This window comes from Prionailurus bengalensis, chromosome A2 (genome assembly GCF_016509475.1).
Source record: "Prionailurus bengalensis isolate Pbe53 chromosome A2, Fcat_Pben_1.1_paternal_pri, whole genome shotgun sequence".
Classification (NCBI taxonomy): Eukaryota; Metazoa; Chordata; class Mammalia; order Carnivora; family Felidae; genus Prionailurus; species Prionailurus bengalensis.
In genome coordinates this window covers 129,643,827-129,670,609 of record NC_057348.1, presented here as the reverse complement: position 1 = coordinate 129,670,609, position 26,783 = coordinate 129,643,827, and the positions used below count along the sequence as shown (strand labels likewise).

Here is a 26,783-nt window from a genome sequence, read left to right as displayed (position 1 = left end):
TGGTCCAAAGCCGTTAGGAATTCAATCTAGAACATAAACTACCTTTGTAACAAACTGGTTTCCTTCAGAAATACTTGAGTTTGTCTTTCCAACTATATTTATGTAAGAGTGTTTTACTGTTAGTGTTACTGTTTATATGAGTGTTATTTGCATAGAAAGTGTCATTTGGGCCACATCCATATCTGATTCGAGGTCTCCCCCCACGTTAGTGGGCACTTAGAGCTTATTGACTTACAGGTCACGACCTGAAGCCCGAGTCCTTGTGAACACATGTTCTCTGGGATTCCAGTGAATATGCAGAATGCAATTGCATTTTTCAAAAACCTGAAGAAATTCAAATAAGCTGGAAACTTGCCAAGTTTAATTTTTGACACATCTCAACATTAGAATGTTCGTGTAAATGGAAGGTCAGAGTCATGCCTTGTGGCTACTGCTTTGGGACCCAGGACTGCGGGATGTCCCGCAGACAGGGCTGTCAATGCTAGTGTGTGAGTGTTGTAAGTACCGATGGGGAATGCAGGTGTCTTTTCATGTCAGCACTCTCTCAATTTCTCTCAAACAGTTTAAACCATAAACTGTTACTCTTTCTGTTGGGAATGGCAAGAAAAGCTTTTCTCTCTGTATTCCGTGCTCCTGGGACATGTGCCTATTTGCTTCAAGACTGGTTTTTGAATTTAAGGTTGCAAAACAGTTGTTCAGAAAACAACCACAGCAGTCTACTTCAGAAAACCCTTCTCTCTTTTGAGATATAACTGGATTGGTGATTCGCGTCTGTTTGTTAATTGCAATAAAGCTGCTATTGTAATTTAGAATGCTTGTTAAGAATAGTCCAACAGTCCTCTAAGGGACAATAGATAACCTGCTATGTGTCTTGCTTAGGGAGCTGGTAATTATTTTACTGTAAATGAATCTAACAATAGCCCATTGGAAAACCACAAGAGGGACAAGCTTTGAGGGAGGAGTGTTAAAATCAAGGCTCTTCTTTATTGACTACATTCATCAGCCCAAATTACTGGCAATAAAGTTTTTAGAGAGGTTCAAGTAAAGTAAGTAAAATAATTAAGGTTCTCTTCAGTTACTGTTAAAAATTCTTTGTATGAGTGCATCTTACTTAGACTCATTTTCACCTTCCTTTTAATGGAATTTTTAATGTTTTATATTATGTAATGATGACTTTTTGCTTTTTAAAAGGCTACCGTACCAGATCAGAGATTTGTAAATTTTTCTTGTAGGAATTGCTGAGCTGTTCTCACTAACTTGACTGCTTAGAGCTCCCTGCTATATTGTGTTTTTGACTTTGGCTAGTTTTTTTTGTCTTGTTTTCTGAGGAAAAAAAACAGGTGTAGTTAAAAGTCAGGTGCAGGGGCACCTGGGTGGCTCAGTCGGTTGGGCGTCTGACTTCGGCTCAGGTCATTATGTCGCCGTCTGTGAGTTTGAGCCCCGCGTCAGGCTCTGTGCTGACAGCTCAGAGCCTGGAGCCTGTTTCAGATTCTGTGTCTTCCTCTCTCTCTCTGACCTTCCCCCATTCATGCTCTGTCTCTCTCTCTCTGTCTCAAAAATGAATAAACGTTAAAAAAAATTAAAAAAAAAAGTCAGGTGCAAGTAATGATTTGGGGTGGTATTGCCAGAGTAAATAAAAGTTAGACAAGCACATTTTCCTCCCATGGAAAGACATTCAAAATTATGTGTTGGCTGAGGAAATGTTAGGTTATTATTTTTCAAAAATGTCAAGAAACAATATATATGTGGTCCTCAAAGCCAAGTAGAGCCTGTTGCACGTCAAGCTGATGACTCAGGTATACTCACCCTTCTAGCGTTAGATCACACCTACTTTTGGTCCCTTTTCACTCTGTCCCATTATGCCTCCTGTGCTCCATCCAGGCTTAATTATTAGTTCTCAGAATGTTCCATCCACTTTCGAAGTTTGGGGCATGATATTCTCCCAGTCTTGGAGGTACATCCAGAGCTTAAGAGCCCTTCAGATCCAGCTTCCTCAGGAAGTTCTCCCTAATTGGGTGGAATAAATGCCCCGAACCTCTGACGTCCTGCAAAAGTGTACGTGAACTCTATGTAACCTCAAAACAGAAGCTTATCTGCCCTGTTCATCATGATCCCACTTCCCATGATAAAATAATTGTTCTCTGGTCTCCTAGCATTTCCTTTAACTTAGAGTATATCACTTTTTATTACATTTAGTTTTCCAGATCTTCCTTGTTAGGCTGTGAGTTCCAATTTCTCACATGCATTTCTTCTCCTCCATTCCTACTGTCTTTGTGCTGGTGGAAGCCTTGTTATCTCTTAGATGACTACTATGACCCCCTCTGTGCCTGTCCCCAGTCTTGTGCCCTTGAATCTCTTCTCCACACTATCCTCTAGAAGTATCTATTAAAGTTTATATCTGACTAGACTAGTCTTCTCCATAGGTGTCATTTGCCATGAGAACAAAGTGCACTCTCCTTAGTGTGACAAATTAAAAAAGGCTATCTGTGATCTTACTCCTGTTTTTTTTTCCTTGTAGCCCACATTCCCACTAACTTGGGGCTTCATAGCTTATATGCTAGTAGTGCTGAGCTAATTTTATTTCACTATGAGTTTTCTGATATGTTATGATTCTGGACTTTGCTCAAGGTATTCCTTCTGTTTGTAATGTTTTTATTCAATACATAATTTCTGATCATCCATCAAGGTTCCATTATCACCTCCTCTGGGAAGACCTCTAGATCAGTTAGCTGCTCTCTAGACCCTCAGAGCATCTAAATACCTACTTGTATTATATTCTTAGTGTATTATGGTGTATTATATTCTTAGATGTACTATAATCTTAGTGATCTGTTCACCAGGAAAAGTTCTTTATTATTTATGATTGTTTCCTTAAAGTCTAGCATTGTATTTGGCACCCAATAGATTCCCCATAAGTGTCTGAATGAATGGATGGAAGAGCAGAGATTAAGAATATCCCACAGGCCATAAGAAGAAAAGCCAAATACAAATACAAATCTTGGAGAAAAATCAAGATATGAGTTATAACAAATATTCCTTTGGTAACTTTGAATTTAAGAGATGAGTCTGTGGGGATAAGGGCTAGCAGTGTAACTCTTGTGGAAAGCCTGCATTGATTCTGCAAAATGTCCCTTTGGGGCAGGTAGATGCTTTTGTGGAGAGAAGGCTACCTTTCAAGATTCAGGTTGGTGGCTGTAGTTGGGAACAGTCTTAAAGGGCTAGCCTGGATTTCATCTTTATTTAGTTGGGATTCCAAGTTATCCTGGATTTTGAGGCAGAAAAGCACTTACTGGGGAATTGGGCTGAAACACAGGCTGAAATCTTGGAGGATAGCTGGAGAGGAAGAGAAGTGGTTACAGGATAACTGTATGGAAGCTTGACTACTGCAAAGCTGGGCTAGATTATTTAGAATGTGCAAAAGGATTGCCGAGCAAATCGGAAACTGAGTAGCAGATCTTTATCTTTTTTTCTGCTAGTGGCCAGGATTGGTTCTGGATTCTGGGGTATGTGGGCACAAAGAGGAGGGCTAAGTGAGCACTGTCGAGAAGATCAGAGCTCCTCAATGGGTTCAAGCCCAGGCCCAACATTACAGTGAGCTTGGCTGGCTCCTTTCTACTTTTGTTCACTTCCCATTTCTATTAACATATCAACATTTTTGCAATTGCATATGTATCAGCCAGGCAGTGGTTTCTTTGGGACTCTTACTACATGTTAAGCACTGTACGAGGCTTCAAGATTATAGTGGTGAACAAGAAGCAATGGTTCCTTATGGTTCTTAACTAGTGAGGTAGATGTACAATGAACAAATAATTTCAAATGTGATTAACCACACTAAAGGGGCAGTGTGCAGTGATTTGGGAGAGTAGAGTTTCAATTTAATTTATTCTCGGGAGTCAGGGCAAGTTTATGGTAGACATGACATTTAAGCTGAGATCCAAAGAATGAGAACTTTGCTAGAAAAAGTAAAGTGGGGATTGTATAGGGTAGTCAGCATAAACAGAAATCCTAAGGTAGGATAGAGAAGTGTGGCAGAGGGCCAGCCATGGTTGGGGGAGAGTTTACACTACATGAGTCTGAAGAGAGAGAGAGTAGAGGCTGTTTTTTGGGTTTTTTGTTTTTTGTTTTTTGTTTTTTTGTTTTGGAGGTTTTTGGAAACTGCATTAAGGCTTTTAGATTTTGTTCTAAACAATGTAGAAGTAATTGGAGAGTTTTAACCTAATCATGTTTGTTTTAGAATGATTGCTCTGTCTGCCCTGTGGAAAATAGACAGAAGCAGGGGCAAAAGTAGAAAAGGAGTATCTGGTTGAGAGGCTATTGTTGTGATCCAAGCATGAGATGATACTGGCTACACCAGGGTAAAAGTGGGGAATAAGTCAGTGGATAGATGGGAAAGATATACAGGAATAGAATACACAGTTTTGGCCAATTGATTAGATGTGGCCAGAGAGAGAGAGAGAGAGAGAGAGAGAGAGAGAGAGAGAGAGAGGTTAAGGGTGACTTGTAAACTTTGAGCAACTTGCTATATGGTAGGTCCATTTTTTTTTTTTTGGAGGTAGGTTTTGCACAGAAAATTTGGGTAGGGCATTTTCAAGAGGGATAAGTGCTCCTTTTAGAGATGCCTCTTTTGTATGCATAACATCAACAAAATCCAATTGTTTCTTTCCAGAGGACTGAACAAAAAATGCCATGAGTAAGAAAATAAGCAGATAAATACTTGCATTTTCATTAGATGGGGTCTTTTCAGGTCATAGTTGCAGTCTGTAAATTATTGAAACATAGGTATCATGTAGAAGTTACTTTGATTAAACTCTTTACCTTGGAAGCTGCTTTCTAAAGGGTAGGATGCTATTTGGTAAGCCTTTTAAAAGTTGCTTTTGACAGCTAATTTGCTCACATAATAGCATAAGGTTTCTTCTCTTGTGCTTCATATTTTTTAAAAGAGAAAAAAAATCCTTTATAATGAACTCTGATAAATATGAGATAATTGATGGATTATATCTGCATAAAAAGAATTCAAGTTGCTAAATACAATACTCATGATAAATGGAATGCATTTAGACTTTCAGTCTGGAGATTGCATTCTGTCACTGTGCTCAAGAATAATACCGAACATTTTGAAAAAATGAAAAACAGACCAGTAGAAGAGGTTTCTTTAAGGTAACACTGAAGTTTATTTATCATAATGGGAGGCAGGTAATGATAACTTTCAGGTAATAGAATCTATGCTATAGTATATTCACTTGACACATTTTCTCTGAATATAGTAGTGTTTTTTTTTTAAGTTAAGGTAGAGCTTCCTCTTGCTCCATTTAATGGGCAGCTACCTGGTAGGCACTAGAAAAAGCAAATTGATGGTTTTCAGATCAGTGGGGAAGATACACACACAAACACATGCATGCATACCTGATGGTGTAATGGGTAGGAGTTGCAAAGGTGAATAACATGCAGATACCAATGGGTGATGCCTAAATTGAATCTTGAACTACAAAGAATAGTTAGTCAGAGTGGAGAGAAGTATTCTAGAATCACAACACAGTATGTGGAAATGGCAGATGGACAGAGATGTTAAAGACCATGGCACATTGTATGAAGTATAGGTCATCCAAGATAGTATGGCCAGAACATTGGGTCCTTAAGAAGGAGACGCAGCGGTGATGCTGGAGAAATAGGTAGATACCTGATTGCAAACACCTTCCTGTGCAAGCTAACAAGGCTGACCTTTATCTTGAAGACTTTGGGTTGCTATATAAAAGGATTTTAAATAGAGAAGTCATGTACTCAGATTTTCATTTTAGAAAGATCACTGCCCAGTATTTTGTTAGTATATCAGAAGGGACAAGCATGGATGGCTCCCAGGTTTTGCCTTCAAATGAGAAGTCTGACTATCTTTTGGTCATTGCTACAACATTTATAAGCATCAAAATGTGCTTGATAAACATAGTTTGATGCTTATAAATGTTGTATAATTGGGGAAAAAAAGACCCTGGAAAAGTGACAGAGAAGCATTGATAGACAGACAGAAGGGTAAAAAGAACCTGGTTTCTAGATATGTGCATGCCTCAGTAGTGAAGGGATGGGTTTCAAATAGGAACTAACGGCCAACAGTGTAGCATGTTAGAGACAAACTGAATAAGGACTAAAAATTCTCTATTGGGTTTCACTAAAAGGAGTGTCCCTGGTCACTGTGAATAGAGCGTTTTTGACAGTTATTGAGGGTAGGCAGATGTGAGATTGTTGAAAGCTGAAGACTAATTATACACTGTAGAATTAGAGTTGGGATATATAGTTGTTTCTTCAGCGTGTTGAGTGAGAAAGGGAAAAGGCACATAGGGTGGTAGGACTTGGTGATGTGTGAGAGGAGTGGTTTTAAATTGCAGGAGGCTTGAGCTTATTTGTTTGCTTAGGTAAAATTGCAGGAGAGAGAGAGAGAGAGAGAGAGAGAGAGAGAGAGAGAGAGAGAGAGAGAGATTGATTAAAGATGCAGAAGAGGGAAGGCAACACTGATGGATGGCAGTCCCTGAGGGAAGAAGAATGAATGGAATCCAGCACCAAGGTGGTGGTTTGGTGATAGAAAAGATGGATGTGTTTCCTCTGAGAGAAGGTGCAAGTGGCCAAGAATGGTGTAGCTCTAAGTAAGTTTCTAAGAGGACTTTGATTAGGAAATGCTTGGAAATGCTTAGGAAAGCATTTCCATGTGGTGTCTTTGTATGTTCTCAGTTTTCTTTCATATGACTTAGTGGGGCATAGTTGGACTTAAACACATGATTCCATATTTTGATAATTCTACAATTTGCTCCCTTTTCTTGCATGATGTGAACACTGATTATTGTTTTAAACTGTAATACACTACTACCAGCAATTAGAATTTGTATTAACATCATATACACAGAGAAGAAAATACTTTATTCATTGTGTAATACTTAAAATACTTACAATGATTATAAGTCTGTCTTTTTATTCGTAAAGTATTAAATGAAAAAATTACACTGTCTCTGAAGAGATAGGCCATAGTATATAGCAAACACATAGTTTTTGTGTTTGCTACTTACTTATACAATTATTTGCACACTTAATATGTTTTTTAAGATAATATGGTTCTGATTTGGCTTAAAAATCTTGTCATTTGTTTATTCTTCCCCATGAATGATTTTTTACTTATACATATTGCAGTTCTTAATGCTTACTTACATGTTTTTTGAGCATGATGAGAGAATGTAGTATTGCAAAAATGAAAAAAAAATGGTATTTGCTGCGAAGGAAATGAGTTAAATAAAGGTGTTTGTTAAATGGGAAGATGCTGCTTTTGACACAAATTTTCATGGAAGCATCTCATCTCCCCAAACACTGCTCTGCCTGATCAGTCATGCCTGGGGATGCAATCTCAGATGCTGCCAGCTTTGCTGACAGGCCTAGTGCGGTCCTGATGCCAGTGTTCTGAGCCTGGGGTCCTCTCTCCCTGGGTGGGCTTGGCTTTTGTTTCCTATGTGGTCACTGGGCTTGGCTCTGCTTAATTTAGAAGTAGCGAAGAATGGGCAAGATTTGCAGATGCCTCCAAGTTACCAAGGACCAGCAAAGATAGTAGTTTGTATAGAATTGTGAGGTTTTATTCATATCTCTACCCTAGGGGTACGCTTTTCATCTTCTATTTTTTTGTCGAGGTGAATTTTTGAAACCAGCAAGTTTACCTTTTTGCCATTGTGTTTTCCCATTGCTACCACCACAGAGCTAAAGCCTATTACTGGAAGGCTGCCTTGGGCAAAACCGTGAAATAGGTAAAGTTTGTCTTAGACATCCGCTACTTCTTTTTCTAGCCCTGCTTCCCGCCCCCCCCCCCCCCGCCACCCCAAACACCTAATACTCCTGAGTTCCTTCTGCCTGTGGGGCTTCACACAGTGTTAGTGATTGATTGCATCTTAATATCCTACATCTTCCAGGGATATAAACATTTGGAGCAACTGTTTTGGGGGGAGGGGAGTTGGGGGGAGTAACATCTCTAACAGCAGAATTTGAAGTTTTAGGGTTAGGGGTAATGGTAATTGAGAAAATAGGGGGCAAAAACCTTCTAATTCTAAAACAAATGTGTAAATGACTGCTTCCTCTGCTCTATTTGAAAAATTGGGGTTATTATTAATAATGAGTGCCAATTAAAAATCCCTTGAATTATCATACTGAAATATGATAATATGCTGGCATGAATGGGCCAACTTTTCCTTACTCTTCTGTGAAGAAGACACTCTGTAATGATATAAAGAATGAACTGAGACTATTTTTATACAATGGCTCATGAACTCACAGACACGAGGGAACAATCATTGTTTAGCATTTCAATTTGTGGTCTATCTTGGAATCATATTTTAATTAACCCAGCCAACACCTTTGTGTGTGATAAGTGATATTATCCCTGGAGTACAATATATAGAAAAAAAAAGTAATCTAATCTAAAAGCATGAAAGGGGGCAAAATACTGCTCTTATCAAATCTGTTAAAGATCGGGTTAAAGAGATAGCTCAAGGTTAAGGGTCTCCTGCTAAGAAGTTGCCTAGTTAATCAGTAAGAGAATTGGAGTGAGAACATTTGAGCTTCTGGCCTCCTTGGGCACAGAGTCACTGTTTCCTTTGAGGCTATGTTAATAATCACCGTTAGTGACCTCAGGAGACCACAGCTCCTAGCAATGAAGCAGATGGCATGCTTCCTCCATCACCCTACAGTTCATGAGCCATAATGCTACCCAAGTGGGATGCGAATGTTAAATAATAACAAATTAGGCTGTGTTGAAATCATGGCTTTGAATATATCTCAATAACTTTCTGTTTCCAAAGGACTTTGAGTTATATTTATAACCCATTCAAACTACTTAAAATTCCTGTAATTCAAAATCACTATGCTTCTTTTTAGTGCTTAAAGAAATAGCTATCTGGTAGGACCATATATACTCTGATGGTGAATTTGTATTTGGAAGGAAGAAAGGTTATCAGCCTTACAACTGGGTGAGGTCCTATGAAAGTTTATAGAAATATAGCATATTAGCACTAAAAGGAATCTTGGAAGTTGGGAGGAAATGAATTTGTAACTGGGATCTTCAGACCAAACTCATTATCAAAACTGCACAGATAACAGGTTTTAAATCAGTTAATAATAGCCTCTGGAGAAACAAGCTTTCTGGAACACTGGAAAGCTAGGGGAGAGAAATTGACCAAGGACGCCCAGGCCCTGACTCTGCTTTCTCCATATGGATGGGGGCTGTGACCTTGCTCATGCTGAGTTTGATTTAACAACTAGAAGATCTGCTGTTTGTAAACATTCCTTTAAGTGGAAGCATGCCTGTGGCAGCATAAGTTCTTTCTGGGTAAGTGATTTTAACCACATGTATAAAAAAGGCCAGTGGTGTGGCAAGCATTTGGTCATTTCACAGATCTGGCTGGAAGATTCTACATCCTTGGCTAATTAAATTGGGATTTGCCTAATCCTACAGTGGGTGTATGTAAGTTCACTTAATCCCTAATTTTACAGATGAGGGAAATACAGTTTATGGAAGAAAAATGACTTTTCTAAACTGGCATCTTTTGTATTAGAACTGCAGACAGAACTGAGGTCTCCTCACCCCGAGTTTGAATGGGTTATAAATATAACTTAAAGTCCTTTGGAGACAGAAAATCATTGAGATATATTCAAAGCCATGATTTTAACACAGCCTAATTTGTTATTATGCTCTTGTATGATTATCTATAGCCTCAGGACTCAGAAAAGAGAACCTTGACCCTGTGGTTTCTATTAATGACACCATCATATTTCAGTCATTTTTGCCTTCATTCATTTAGCAAATATTTACTAAGTTCTTGCATTGGTAGAAGTACAACAGTGAACAAAACGGATCCAAGTTCCTGCCCTGATGACGCTTACATTATAGTCAAGGAAGACAGACAAAATAGGTAAGTAAGATGTGGTTTAAAGTATGTCTAAATATGTTTAATGTATATCTGTTGGGGGTAAGTGCTATGAGAAAAGGTGAAGTGGAAAAGAGACATGGGGTTGTGTGTGTGAGTAGGCTGTGGTAATTTTCAATAGAGTGGTCAGGAAAGAGACCTCAGTGAGTAATCACTCATTTTCCTGGTCATGGAGGTTCTACTCTTACAGTGTCTACAATATCTATATTTCTTTTTCCACTTCCTTGAAATGGAAATTGAAATAGAAACCTGCCACTGTGTCTCTTCCTGACCACAGGTTGTCTCTTTTTCTCTCTCTGTTCTCTCTGTCTTATTGTGAGGCATCCATTATCCTTCCTCCAACCTAGTTTTCAAGAAATCAGACCTGAATCCTATTGCTTCCCACCTCTGAAAGCTTCAGTGACTCCTCATTCCACACAGCCTCTTGACCAGGACATTCAAGTCTTTCCATGTGGCCACATTTCCTCTGTCCATCCTGCATCCCCTCCTGCTTAGGTAGGCAGGCCGCTGGTCCCCCTCTCCATCTTGCCTCACTCTTTCCTTTTTTAGGAATGCCCTTTTACCAGTTGAAGCTCTGGCTATCTTCACAGTTGATCTCAAATTATTTCCCTTTCCACAAAGTTTTTTTCTGACCCTTTCCTGTTCCACCACCCCCCATGTCTCAAACACCATGAGAAAATCCAGTTAGCAATTTGAGGATAAAATTGATCTTCTACTCATCTTTCAATAGCATGGTTCCTGGCACACTGTCACTGCGCCATAAGGGTTTCTTGAGTCAAAATGAATGATACTTGTCAGATTCCACTGACAATCAGGTATCTCAACAGAAAGTTGAGATTTCAATGTGGGTTCTGTATATTGCTCATGAAAATGTAGCCAAGGCATAGGAGAAAAAGTATTTAATAGTGTATATTTCAAACAGGAAGAGGCTTTCAGTAATATAGTGTATTCTATGCTCAGGGACAGTTGGAAAGAGAATGTACTCACGTGAATTTACGTGGGAAGCTGGCTGTCAGCTGAGCTGTGTGGAAATGAATCTGCCTTAAACTGTTTTCTGCTAAAATAAGCAACATTTAGAAATGTTGTCTATCTCTTTAGGTTAGTACTGAATTATCCCACAGCTTTCTGAAGCTCATCAAATTAATAATTGTTTCCAGTGATCTGTAAACAAGCTTACTTTAAGCAATTAACCCAATTGCTTATTAGCATAAAAGACTCCAGTAACAAAGAATTAGAAGTTGATAGGGTCAGTTCAGGATAGCAATGTCTTTGCCCATTAGTTCCTTCCCTGAGTACCATGCTGCATAGTTATGTTACCAAATACTTGCCTCTGGAAGATATAGCTTTTTCTCCACCCAAATCCACACTGACCAAGATGGAGAAGCTACTTTTAAAGTAGTGGACAGTGTGGGAATGGACAGCTGCTTCTATAAGCAGTGTCCCTGGCATTGGGGTGGAGGGGCAGCCTTTCAGTAGGCCACATGAATTTTCCCTGGATGCTGACCTTACCATCTAATCTTTACTGTCTTAACTACTCAGTCAACCTCTTGTCTCTTTCAGTTTCTGGCTTATAATCAATTTGTGACTAGTGCAGGGATTCGGCCCTAAGTTTTCCCATCCATAGGTTGGATTCCTTTTGGGCAGCAACCTAAAAAAATTCCTGCTCAGAGGATTAGTTTCTTCTGGGTAAGCTTTCTAGAAGTGAATTTGCCAAGAGGGTACATATAAAACAAAGCAAAATAAACAAAATCTCCATCTGCTGTTTCTAGCAGAAATGATTTGGAAGCATCTTTCCTACCCAAAGGATTAGACTCTGTTGGGCAAGCTCCTAGACTCAAATCTGGATCTCTTCTCTTAGAGGGGTGAAGTCTTTTAATCCTACATAATTCTGATGATAGATGGGCTCAGTACTGTTATTCAGGTAATAGCCATGATCTCACTTTAAGAAGAAACAGGTAAAGGGGCGCCTGGGTGACTCAGGCGGTTAAGCGTTAGACTTCAGCTCAGGTCATGATCTCACAGTCTGTGAGTTCGAGCCTCACGTCGGGCTCTGTGCTGACAGCTCAGAGCCTGGAGCCTGCTTCAGATTCTGTGTCTCCCTCTCTCTCTGCCCCTCTCTCCCCTGCTCATGCTGTGTCTCTCTCTGTCTCAGAAATAAAATAAAAACACTTAAAAATTAAAAAAAAAAGAAGAAACAGGTAAAGACAGTTAGTGATGCTTTGTTATGCAATTGTTGGTTATGCTTTGAGACTTTTTTTTAAAGTATTAATATGTTGGTATTTCATTTTAGGTGTTAACACTTTATTAGTTAGAAATGGATTTGGGGATTTTTCTTACACTCTGAAGCTAAGCATGGAAAATTAGGACTGTACTCCCTATATCTGTCTGTGAATATACTATCACTCAGTCACCCTAGCCAGAACAGTAGAAATCATCTTAAAATATCTAAAACCCATGTGTTCTACCTTTTAAATTTCTGTTCTTATTAAGGTTATCTGAGGCCTCCCTTTTGCTAAATTCAGTGAAAAAGTCTTAACCCTCATTTTTCGTGCCTATCAATTAAGATGACATAGATGGTCATTCCCTTTATCTTGGATAAGTTTCTTCACTTGGTTGGTTTTCTTTGTTTGTTCTTCCTGTTTCTAATCTCTAATAACTGGAATCCCTCAGCGCTCATTCCTTGGGCCTTTTCTTTGACAATACAAATCATCTCTTGATGATTTCATCCAGGCTCGTAGTTTTGAACATCATCCATGTGAAGATATTTCCCAAATTTGTCTGTTTAGCCCAGATTTCTCTCCTGAACTGAAGACTCATTTAGGCACTGGCCCCCTTCTCATTTCTATTTATATGTCTAATTAGCTTTTGAGTCTAATATATGAAGCTGAAATCCTGGTCATTCCTATGAAACCTGCTCCTCTCATAGTCCTCCTCATCTCAGTAATTGGCTATTTCATCCTTCCAGATTCTCAGGCCAAAACAACTTGGGGTTATGCTTGACTCCTCCCTTTTCTCATACTTCACATTTAATCTGTCTGTAAATGTTGTTGGCTCTGTCTTCAAAATATATGCAGAATATAGGTTACTTCTCATTACCTCTACCTCTCCAAGTCACCATCATCTTTTATTTTTTGTAAGGACCTCCTTTTTTTTTTTAATATTTATTTCTGAGAGAGAGAGAGTGAGTGAGCTGGGGAGGCGCAGAGAGAGGGGAGACACAGAATCCAAAGCAGGCTCCAGGCTCTGAGGTATCAGCACAGAGCCCAACATGGGACTCGAATCCACGAACTGTGAGATCATGACCTGAGCTGAAGTCAGACACTTAACCAACTGAGCCACCCAGGCACCCCGTATAAGGACCTCCTAAGTGGCCTCCCTTTTTCTGTTCATGGCACCCTATAGCCTTTTCTCAAAACACGAGTCACAATTACCATGTCAGTTTTCTACTCCAAACCCTTCAGTGGTTTCCTATCTCTCTCAGGGTAAGAGTCAAAGGCATTACAATCTCTAGTAAAGCACTATAATATCCAGTCCTTTATTTACCACTCTGAACTCCTCTTTCTGTGACTCTCCTTTCAGTCACAGTGTGGCAGCCTCACTAGCCTCCTTGTTTTCCCTCCCTGAGCAAACATAAGGGACCAGACTGTCAAGTGAGACCAGCATGAATCAGCACTTTTAACCTGTATTACTCTATTAAATGATGTCAAGGATACAGGCGGTCCAAAAGATTATACAAAGTAGAGAGTGGTCCATGATATCATTGGTACCTCCCAAGGTCCTTCCTATGTTGGATACGATTATCTGACTTAGAACAGATGAGCTATCTGAATGAGATTCATGAGATTACCTCAGACAGAAGGAATATTTAAATTATGAAACCTCTCCATTTTGTACTCTAGAGTGTTATACTTGTGTATGATAGAGATATGATGCATATCTAATACCATATAGGGAGACACACATCATAAATGTTAGGTTCTATTTATTTAGGTAATCCTTAATATAGAGACATCTTGCTACAGGCATTTCAGAGATTGTTTCTTTCCCCTGGGTAAAAACCATTAGTTTAATTATCCACAAGTCCAGGTGATAGGCGTTTAGGTAGTTGTTACCTCCTTTTTCTTCCCCCATACTCCTTTCTTCCTGGTAAATTATTTCCACGATGATGTCTCTCAAACTCAAATCTGCTTTGTGGTCATATCTCTCTCCTGCTTAAAATTCTTCAGTGGCTCCCATAGCCTTCAGGGTAAACTCCATATTTCTTAGCATGACACTCAAGGCCCTCTTTACCTCTCCAACCTCTTTGGAGTTTCTGTCTCTCACTCATACTTATGTGCCTTTTCCTTTTATTTTGTTCCTGAATTTTTGTGCCTGGAACGATCTATTTGAGTCATCTGACTCACTAGCTCCTTAATGATTTAGCCTAAAGCTCTTTCTTGTAATGTTTTACCTTATTCCCTTTTGTTTGGATTAAGTGTTCTTCTCCCATAGCAACCAGCGCCTGCCTCTGCTAGAGCATTTACACCCCATGTACTAATTGTCCTTGAATGTATATGTATTATTTCCTACACTTCAAGCTTCTTGAGTTCTATTTATTTTGTATCTCCAAGACATTTAGTAAACTTAAACTAAAGAATACAGGACCTTTAGATAGGTTGTAGCTTTCAAATAGTTCTGACTTGGTTACACCAGACACAGAAGATTGTCTCCTTGACCAGTTCTCCTAAGAGGATACACAGAGAATGGCAACGAAGTAGGTATCCCTGCTAGGATCAAGTCTGGGAGGCAACGAAGACATCGGTGGTGTTGGTGAATGGTCAGAGAATATTATGTAGAGAATTGCCTTCATAGTGCTAAAATGTGAGAAGGGGACTTTGAGGAGGAGCATTGTTCATCTTTATTCCATACTTAAAAGCTCTGGAGAAATTAGCCATAATGAAATCCTTGTCCTGTTGTTAAATAGGTCAACTTAAAGAGTTAATGGAAATTTTTTGACCCATGATTTGTTATATTATCCTGTGAGTCAAGTGTTAACTAGAGAAGAGCATGTTTTCTGCTGAGCTTCACAACTCTTGACTTGCTAGAATTTTTATTTTTGATTCTAAATGTCCAAATTTATAATTTACAACACCACAGTTTGTTATCCCCATGGATATTTACACTGAAATCAAGATTAATAAAAATAATTGTGTATGTCATTTACCTACTGATTTATTAATTTAGGCTGGTCTGTTTTATTAAACTTACACACATAGGAAACCTGATGGAGTAAATTGAAAACTTCTATATTTTCAGGTATTTTAAAATATAAGTTATGTTTCTATAATTTATAATATCTTTTTCAAGGATTGCATTGTCTTTTTTGAGAAAACACTGTCCTGTTCATATATTGCATATAAGAATAACTAATTCATATACATTTTTTAAGCAATGCAATCCATTATGTTTCAAATGTTTTGGGAAATGGATTTACAAGGTGTAGAAGAGAATTGATAGGAGAAGATCCTTTATAGATTTAGACCTCCACATTGCCTTATAGGTGTTATCCCAAAATATTATCTTTTTTTTTTATTCGCTTTTTAAAATTAACATAGTCACTTTAGTTTAAGTCCAAAATGACCTGCCTTATACTAAATTCTGCTCTGTAGTGAACTGGCCAAGGGGCCGATATAGCTAAATCTCAGAATTATAGAATTCAGATTACATTTTAGATAATTACTTTGTTTCCTCAATTATCTGCTAGTTACCATAAATATAAGCATTTGAAAATTGAATTTTAACATGTTAGTTTTGTTATTTATGTTTTAGCTTATTTATTTAAAGTCAAGGTAGTTAACAAATGATGTCGTATTGGTTTCACGGGTAGCACCCAGTGATTCATCACTTCCATATATATAACTCCCAGTTCTCATCCCAACAAGTACCCTCCTTAATGCACATCACCCATTTAGCCCATGCCCTCACCCATCTCCCCTCCGAAGCCCTTAGTTTATTCTCTGTGTTTAATAGTCTCTTATGGTTTGCCTTCTGTTTTTATCTTACTTTTACTTCCCTTCCCTTATATTCATGTGTTTTATTTCTTATATTCTACATATTAATGAAATCATATGATGTATGTCTTTCTCTGACTTATTTTGCTTAGCATAATACACTCTTCTTCCATTCACATTGTTGCAAATGGCAAGATTTCATTCTTTTTTTTTTTAAACAGACTCTTTTTTTTTAATTTTTTTCAACGTTTTTTTATTTTATTTTTGGGACAGAGAGAGACGGAGCATGAACAGGGGAGGGGCAGAGAGAGAGGGAGACAACAGAATCGGAAACAGGCTCCAGGCTCCGAGCCATCAGCCCAGAGCCTGACGCGGGGCTCGAACTCACGGACCAGGAGATCGTGACCTGGCTGAAGTCGGATGCTTAACCCACTGCACCACCCAGGCGCCCCGTAGATTTCATTCTTTTTGATTGCTGAGTGGTATTCCAATATATATATATGCACATATATACATATACACCACATCTTCTTTATCCATTCATCAGTTGGTGGACATTTGGGCTCTTTCCATTTGGTTATTGTTGATAGTGCTGCTATAAACATTGGGGTGCTGTTGGTGGAAATGCAAACTGGTACAGTCATTCTGGAAAACTGTGTGGAGGTTCCTCAAAAATCTAAAAATAGAACTATCATATGACCCAGCAGTTGCACTACTAGGTATTTATCCAACGGATACAAAAATGCTGATTTGAAGGGACACATGTTAATTTTAAGAATATACTCTTTTTCACGGGCACCTGGGTGGCTCAGTCAGTTAAGTACCCAGCTTCGTCTCAGGACATGATCTCACGGTTTGTGAGTTCAAGCCCCGCATCAGGCTCTGTGCTGGCATCTCAGAGCCTGGAGCCTGCTTTGGATTCTGTGTCTCCCTCTCTCTCTGCCCCTCCCCCACTCACATTCTCTCTCTCAAAACTAAATAAAAATAAAAATAAACTTTTTGAAAAAAAGAATATACTCTTTTTCAGAAAGTCAGTATTTTAAAGGGGACTATTATAAATATGAGCTACAATACAGAAAATGTACAAACATGAATGAACAAAATGGAAGGTTCTTAGTGATTAATTGAAGTCCATCCTGCTCTTTTGTAAACGTATTTTATATTTTGCTCTTGGCCTTGTTATTTTCAATCAATCTACCTTTTTTCTTCTGAAGTATGTACATTGTACATCTTTGTGATTATCCCACATTTGAGGGGTGACATGTTAGCTGATCTTTAATTTATTCCTCCAAATATCTTCTTTATTCAAATGTGTGATAGAAGGAAACATATAGGAACAACCCTTAGCAATCATTATATACAATGAAAAAGTTGTGGGGTTCAGTAATAATACATTACTATGCTAGAAAACTATGCCTTGCTTCATTACTGAATCAAATATCCTTTGGAAAAAAAGGTGTTTTAAAGATGTATAGGCCATATATTTTATACTAAGATAATCATTCACTGTGTTGTTTAAGTAAATAAGCTAGTTTAAATAAGCTCATAATGAGTTTTTAATTTATAGAGAAATGAATCAGGGCAAAGAGAGGTGCAGAGTCTTAAAAGAATTTGCCTTGTATAATAATTGAAGAATCACTTGAGTAAAATCCCCACTGATCTAGCTTTTGTTGGACGAAAGAATGCAATTACATTAAAAATTAATACTTCAGTGTAATATGAAACCAATGCTGCCTGAATTATTATGTGCCAAATTAGGTTGCTGTAAACAATAACAAAATGGGTGACTGTGCAGATGGAAGCGTGGAGTTATTTAAACTTGCAGTGGCTTGTTTAATGAGATGCAGTGAGAGCAGAAAATGTTTAATTTAGTAACGGGTGACCTGAATCACTCTGTCCTACAGAATGATAGGCTTTGGATTAATTTTCAGTTAAAACAAAATAACTGAATAACAACTCCTATTAATATATAATGTAGACTATTTCATATTATTCTGTTCTTAGAGAAATGGCAGCTTTCAGTGGGGTTATTATGGTTTCTGTGTGAAACATGGCCAACCAAATTAGGTCTTTGTTAAGTTTTATTTATTTTTTTTCCCCCTTAGAGACTCTGAGGATACTTTGTGTTTCTTTCTGGTTTGATTCCATTAAGATCATAATCTAATAGACACCTTGAAGGAAATCTTATTTTGGTATTTGTCTGGAATATAATTGTGTAGGTCTGGTCTGCTGTTATAAATTGTAGGTGGTTTTAGATGATTAAATAAAAACAAGAAGGACTGATCTCATATTTAGAAAGGTCTCTGGACCCAAATATTCTTGAAACTGATTTTTGCCATTGTTTTCCATCTTTTAGAGTCAGTGCACCATCCTCACAGTTTGGGTGTATGGGAAACTTCTTTCTCAGAGGGTGTGAGGTCACAGTTTATGATAATGAAATGTAGCAATTCAGGGCAGGGAGTTGAATTATTGAAGAGTCACCTTGTATCACTTTAGGGATACTCAATCTATGGTTATCCTGTGATATTGAAACACACTTCACACTTACATTCAATATTTAAAAAGAAAACAAAAAACTTTTCACTCTAGAGGGCATGGTCCTCTATGAACAATGGACATGTAGTGAACATCTGTGGTGAGAATGAGAATCTGAAAGTATCTTTTAAACTTCTTTGTAAATGTGGAATACAGTTTATTGTTTTCATCCTCCTTCAATAGGATGTTCCTTGATAGATCTTATTCATTTGGAGTTGGTTTCCAAACTAAATAAAAAGAAAGAAACATGTACCATCTTAATGTGGTGAACATAAACGTGTCTCTGGAGTCACATTTATAAGCATTTAGTGTAGGGACATTATTGTATTTCTTTCTCACATCTGAACTCTGTGCAGTTATAAGCATTTAGTGTAGGGACATTATTGTATTTCTTTCTCACATCTGAACTCTGTGCAGTTATAAAATTGGAATTTTTTTTAAAGATGCTTAACATCACTCATCATTAGGGAAATCAAAACCACAATGGGGTATCACTTAACACCTGTCAGAATGATTAAAGTTAACAACATAAGAAATAATAGGTGTTGGTGATGAAGTGGAAAAAAGGGGAACCCTCTTACACTGTTGGAATGAATGCAAACTGCTGTGGCACTCTGGAAAACAGTGTGGAGTTTCCTCAAAAAGTTAAAAAATAGTGGCATGTGGGTGGCTTAGTCGGTTAAGCGCTGACTTTGGTTCAGGTCATGAGCTCGTGGTTCCTAAGTTTGAGCCCCACATGAGGCTCTGTGCTGACAGCTCATCACCTGGATCCTGCTTTAGATCCTGTGTCCCCCCCACCCCCAGCCCCCGCCCCTCCCTCACTCATGCTCTTTCTCAAAGAGAAAATAAACATTAAAAAAAAAAAACGTTGAAAAATAGAACTACCCTATGACCCAGCAATTGCACTGGTAGGTATTTACCTAAAGGATACAAAAATACAGACTCAAAGGGGTACATTATACATTCACCCTGACATTTATAACTGCATTATCAACAATAGACAGACTATGGACAGACCCCAAATGTCCACCAACTGATGAATGGATAAAGAAGATGTGGTGTGTATACACACACACACACATACACACACAATGGAGTATTTCTCACCCATTGAAAAGAATGAAATCTTGCCATTTGCAATGACATAGATGGAACTAGAGTGTATTATGCTAAGCGAAAGAAGTCCGTCAGGGAAATACAAATACCATATTATTTCACTCCTATGTGGAAGTTAAGAAACAAGACAGATGAACATATGGGAAGGCAGAAAAAGTTGATGGCAGAATGGAAACAAACCATAAGATACTCTTAAGGATAGAAAACAAATTGAAGGTTGATGGAAGGAGGCAGGTGGGGGATGGGCTACATGAGTGATGGATATTCAGGAGGGCACTTGTGATGATGAGCACTGGGTGTTGTATGTAAGTGATGAATCACTCAATTCTGTCCTGAAACCAATATTATACTTTATGTTAACTAACTAGAATTTAAATAAACAGTTGAAAAAAGTGGTATTTTTAGAAAATATTGAATATTACATTCAAATTCAAAAAGCATTGTAGTTCATATGTTATAAGATGCAGATGTGGAACCTTAGATCTGTTTAGTGTAAAAGGCAAAACAAAGTTCTTAATTTGCATATGCTATTTTGTAACTAACTTTGGAAATAAATGCTTTTGTATAAAAAAAACAGCATAATAGTTGAAAAGAAGAAAAAGGAGTAGATTCTTGTAAGAACTTGCTAGAATATTATCTAATTCAAGTGACTAATTCTTTTATTTCAAATAAAAACAATCTTACTTTTCCCAAGAAACAACATGCTTTGTACCATATAAATCTCTATGCTTTAGTTTCCTTTTGGAAAGATAATTTTTCAAGGTTTATTCTTTAAAATGATGAGACTTTAGAATGTTACAGCTATTGAATATCTCTGAAAAATAGAAAAAAAATAACAAGCATTTATTGTTTCAAGAAACATTCCTTGGTAATTGTGGCTTTGAACAATAGAATACAGGGAGAGCTAGTCTGTGGGAGTTATTTTCTGGTTAGAAACAGTATATAGATAGATAACCTTTCCTTGAAAAGAATTCTAATATTTTGTTAAAGCTTTTTGTTTGGGTAGTAATTATTAGAGGACGCTTTCTGCACTCTAAGTGTTCTACAAATGCTCATATTAACCAGAGCATGCGATTTAGAATTAGTAGGCTTTAGTTCAAATCCTGGCTCCTGTATCCCTGGCTCTTTTATTTTTTAGATACTAGACCTTTTGCTTATATTTCCTGAGCCTCATTTTCCTCACTTGTAAACTTGTGTTTATAATTCATAACTTCCAAGTTTTTATTAGGGTAAAATGACTTATATGTAAATGTTTTGTTAATTATACACTACAATATCATTATTATATGTCATAGACTCTAAAGTTCTTCCTTGTCTAGCAAGAAAGCGGGACGCAGGATTAAAAGTGAGAGATGGCTAATGTCCGGGAAAAGACAAGAGCCCCAGATAAGGGTCCTTGCCCTGTTTTTATTAGGATCAGAAGGGTTACAAACATGGTGATGGACGTGCACAAAGAGACAATGAAACTATGAACATTAACTCTTGGACGTGAGGGGCAGGGGGTCATGAAGATACTCAGGGTTAGGGGTTTGGGTTAATACAAAACAAAATCCTGGTGCTGGGCAGCCTGGTGGAAGGTTGTTTACAGCAGACAGGAGGCACCACCTCTGTTTATCTTAGCTAGTCTAGGGGGATGAGACAGATAGGACACGTGACCTCAGGCACCTTTCTTTTGTTAATCATGTCTGCTCTGGGCAGCTTCACCCCCAGCTTGGGTCTATAGCCCTATTTACCTGTTTACCTAACTTGGTCCTTCCCTCCTGGGCACTCCTGCCCTGAATACCTAATCTTGTTTATTTCATATACCTATGTCATATATTGGGGTCTTTGCTCCCCTCTCTCTATACTGGCACTTCTGCCCCACCTTCTCTATACTTATTTACCTAACCTTGTTTACCCAAATTTGGTGTAAGTGTCCTATGGCTTTGTAATTCTTTATGCCTATTTAACCCATTGCTGTAAGCCCAGGGAATTTCTAAGCTTATGCCCCACAATTACATATGACGCCTAAAAGTTTCTTTGTAAAGGAATCCTCTATGTTGAATCATTTTAAATGGAGAATTTCTTTGTAAAGTAAATGATTTTTACATTTCTTTCTCTCCCTTCTACCGATTCTTTGTTGCACTAATTGTGTACTCTGAACTTTTTAAACACTGTGTTTAAAAGTGTGTCTATCGGGGCGCCTGGGTGGCGCAGTCGGTTAGGCGTCCGACTTCAGCCAGGTCACTATCTCGCGGTCCATGAGTTTGAGCCCCGCGTCAGGCTCTGGGCTGATGGCTCAGAGCCTGGAGCCTGTTTCCGATTCTGTGTCTCCCTCTCTCTCTGCCCCTCCCCTGTTCATGCTCTGTCTCTCTCTGTCCCAAAAATAAATAAACGTTGAAAAAAAATTAAAAAAAAAAAGTGTGTCTATCAATATTGTACTTGTGACATATTTGAGAATGCATGTTAGCCCCATGGAAAAGACAGTATTCAATTTGTAGTTGTGGCTTCTTGTTTTTTTTTTTTTTTTCCCTTTGGAGAGAGAGAGGGAGAGAACAAATGGGGGAAAGGCAGAAGAGAATCGTAAGCAGGCTTGACACCCAGTGCAGAACCCAAGTTGGGGCTCCATCCCATGACCTTGGGATTATGACTTGAGCTGAAATCAAGAGTCAGACACTCAGGCGCCACCCAGGCACCCCTATTTGTATTCATTAATTACTGATATTTCCAATATTTTTTGGAAGAGAAATTAGTCTCTCAGTATTGGCCCCTGTTTTGATCACTGTGGGAAGAAAAGCTTAAAACTGTATTGGTAATATGCATTTAAATTTCCTCCATGTCTTTTCATGGTGTGGTATCTCATTTCTATCTAGCGCTCAGTAACATTCCATTGTCCAGATGTACCACATCTATTTTATTTACCCATTTACCTACTGAAGGTTGTTTGTATGTTTTGGCAATTATGAATGAAGCTATTATAAGTGTTCATGTGCAGAATTTTGTGTGGATTTAAGTTTTGATTCTTTGAGGTAAATACTCAGGAATTTGGTATTTGCAATCAATTAAAACAAACTTTGAATCCCAATTTAGCAAAAATATTAATCCCCAATAAAGAATGCCATTGTTTTCATTAGTAGATATATATTACTCTATCCAATATATAGAACTCTATCTATCTATCTATCTATCTATCCATAAAAATCTGTAGAAATGGAATACAAATGGATTGGTGGTAGTGGTTATAAAAGTCGGGGTTGTTGAGAGGAGATGGAATTGCATACAATTGGCAATTTGATCAGTCCAGAACTACTGATCTATTAGTTTGGAATAATAGATTAAAAATGTACAATGCCTATATCTGCGTAGGAGATCATGGGTAATTAAAAATTTTCCACTTCATGTTGAGTTACATCTGAGAGTTTCCTGTGCAAAATTAACATTGATAAAGAGCTGAAGATTTTTTTCCAGAAACAAAATATATAAGCTAGATAAACCTTTGTATGTAGCTTGAGTTTTTCTTTTTGCCTATATTAATACATTGGGCTCATCATTTATCTTCTAAAGTAGTGTTGAGTAAACTAACAGTAAACCTGAGGATTAAAGTAGCACGTTGTGTATGATATTAGATAACAAAATGTCCTGTTTCAGGGGTGTTTTTGGTCCATGAAATAGCATTTTTGTGTTCATTTCTGTTTACCAGATCAGATATTCATAGGTGAAAACAAAAGTATTCCGTATTTGTTATGGTCCATATTTGTAAGCTTTCCCTTTTGCAGATTTGCATATATTCAGAAACTTTGGGGATTATTTTAGAATGCTTAGGACCATCCACTTGACTTTGAGGTGAACAAAACCAAACAAAACAAAGGCAAACAGATTTCTGCTCAAATGAAAACTAGTTAACTTGTTTTTCTCTACCATTCATAGGCATCAAAGCAAACTTTTCAAACCCATTATCACTCAGAAATCTCTTCCAATGAGGCTATTTTGGGGAAAAAATGCTTAGCTGAAATCAGAGGTAATTTGATGCATGTCTTCTGTGTTTTAGTGAAATGGTTCTAAATGGCCTTGAAATCTGTGCAGTTAGATAATTTCTGAAGATATTTTGTTTAGTACTTCAGTGTTTTGCACAGCATTGATGTAGTTGCTGTTATTTAAAAATCAATATATTTTACCTAAGAATCTTGATTTCTGGTTTTCCTTAAGTGTTAGATCAGGCCATTCTTTACCCACAGCTCTGCCTGGTAGTGGGTTTATGGGGCTGGGTTAACATTCTCCTCCTTGGTTCACCAAAGACCCCACTGGGACTGTTCACTTACTTTACTTGCCCAACTTCTCTAAACATTTGACTTTATCAGCCTTGGCCTAAATGCTTGTCTGACTTAAAAGTTGTATGTAGCAATTGTTGAGAGCCTTAGTACACATCGATCCATGTTTTGTGATTCTTTGGTAACAAACTTTGACCACAAGTAGTTTTTTGTGCGATCTTTCTGAAACACAAACTTGAGATTGCCCTGATTAAAGCACTTTGAGGTTTAAGGGATTCTCTCTTCAGGTCTCTGATGTTGCTTTTCATGCCCTTGACCTTGACTTTCTCTCAAGGGCATTATTATCTGGCATTGGCCGACAGGCAAATGGAATCACCTCTAACTTCCTCTTACCTGTGAACCTTATATGTTCTGTTGTGTGGAGTGTGCCCCACCCTGTTCATCTGGCTTCCAGCTCTTCCTCTTCCCCCAGGCAGCCAGCCCTCTTTGCCCACTCTGCCTCAAGCAGCATGCCTACCTGCTGGCTGAGAGCTCCTTGAGATTGGGCAGGGTCATCTTTTCTGCACTTGCTGCACCTGTGAGTATTCATTTAATAAATGGTTCTTAAGTTTTTTTTGGGTGTCATTTGCCTGATATAATTCTCTCATAGCATTGAAATTTAGGTAGTTTACATTTTGAGAAATGTTTAATTTTTGTGGAGGAGTGACAGATTTCCCTCCACCACCCCCCAGCCTCCCAATAGATATTCTAAGCACCTTTATCACATAAAATTTTATTGGATTACAATGAGTTTCTTATCTTTGACATTCTCTTTCTACTTAAAAAAATTTTATTTTGTTGTTTATTTATTTTTGAGAGAGAGATAACACAAGCGGGGAAGGGGCTATTTTTTTTAACTATATTTTCTACTTAAGATAAAATTGGAAATATTTTTAGAAATTAGAGAAAGCCTAGAAAGTATTAATAAAATCTGTGAAAGTTTTGTAATTCTTATCATATCATTTCTACTTTTAAAGGAAACATTTTATATAGACAAAAAATAAATTAATAATGACATTGTCGATCTTGGGACTTAGTAAATTTTAAAGTGTAGTTTTCCAGCAAGACTCTCTGTTTTAGCATGAAATGCAATAGGAAGCACCATTTTCTAATGCTTGGGGCTAAAAAACCAATTCATGCATCTGAAACAATATCAAAAGATATCTCTGAATAATTGTCTGCATATTGTGCCAATGTTACTAATCTTAAATAGATTCTTCACAGGTTCTCAAAAATAGAATTTTAATTTAAATACTCAAAAAGCAGTTTAGTGTTAGCTTCAATCCTAATGCAACATTGGAGCCACATGTTATTCATAGGTAGCTGGTGTTCTTTTCCTTTCCTACCTTCCATCCCCCATTATTCCCTGTCCCCTTTCCCTTTTCCATTGGTGATGTCCACTAATTAAAAAAAATTTTTTTAATGTATTTTTGAGAGAGAGAGAGAGATAGAGAGTGAGGGGGGAGGGGCAGAGAGAGAGGGAGACACAGAATCCAAAGTAGGCTCCAGGCTCTGAGCTGTCAGCACAGAGCCTGATGTGCACTTGAATTCATGAACTGCAAGATCGTGACCTGACCTGAAGTCGGATGCTCAACCGACTGAGCCACCCAGGCACCCCGTGATGTCCACTATCTTACTCTTTTCTAATCATATGACAGCTACTTAAAATACTCTTATGACAATATTTATAGTGCTTGTTCATCTGCTATAATACTTTGTATCTCTGGAATCAATTGGCCAGATCTGAGTTTATAGTGCACAGTTGAGAAGTAATTCCATGGGCATAATTCTAAAAGCCCCATACACAAATATTTATAAACATTTACACACACACACACACACACACACACACACACACACACTGATTTTATTGTCCTTGTGGGTTGATGGTACCTACCTTTTGTATGTACCATCAGCTGAATAAATTGTTGCTTCATTTGATCAAACTCATTCCTAAGAGAAAGAATCTCATATGTGGGCTTTGAATGGAGAGGAACATCATTCTTCACCTTAGAATAGAGAGGAATACCACATCGCTGTAAGAAGTGATGATTGATTGGTGAGATTTTGAGAAATGCTCTCTTCTCTTGGCTAAAGTAAATGCTGTTCCTCTTTTCTGTTCATGTAAGTTTTCACAGATAGGAGAATCTTTTGTTAGAAGACAATGTACTAGATAGGCCTTCAGAGAGGTTCTCATGTTAGGGAGTAAAACTCATGAAGAAAGAGGTGACAGGGACATTACATTTTTAGATGTAAAAATGGAAGTTCAATAGAAAAAGTACCCCCCAAATGGATGGTTTTATATCCTTAGTAGGGTGTATGGGTTTGTCTTTTACTTCTCTAAAGTTGGAAATTTTACTTCTCTAAATAAAGCATGTAACTTTCTTGTCATATAGGATTGCAGCCCAATACATGAAGGGCTCTCAGATCTGTTATTGTGGGAGTTACTACTCCATGCAAGAATACCAACTCGAACAACTTTGGGAGTTTACTCGTGTAGTTTACATTTCTGTTAGTGTGCTTCACTTATATGGTACCTTATAACTCTGTGAGAGATTTAGATGGAGAATTACCAGTGGTAGTGAATACTGTAAGCATAGTGTTTTATAATTCACCATATTAATAAGTAACTATTTATAATCTTTAGTATATTAAATATTTCTGGAATGGTTGAATGACCAGTGAATGATGCAGTATCATGCCACATTTTTCTGCTAGTTTTTTTTTTTTGTATTTTTTTTTTAAATAGATGTTGTTTCTTCTGAATACAACTGCTACTTACATGGGGTAAAATGAAGAAGCAGTTCTTTTGGTAACAGTATTTTTCACCGTCAGATGTTTGTGTCCCAAGAAAAATGCACAAAAAGGGACTTGTTTCATGACAGAAAACAATATCTTGAGGTCTCTCTTTT

At 37.8% G+C, this 26,783-nt stretch overlaps 1 protein-coding gene across 3 annotated transcripts in view; it reads left to right on the top strand.

Moving 5' to 3' along the window:
* Window positions 1–26,783, top strand: part of IMMP2L (inner mitochondrial membrane peptidase subunit 2) — an 886,026-nt gene that overhangs the window by 282,314 nt on the left and 576,929 nt on the right. The window lies entirely within an intron of this gene.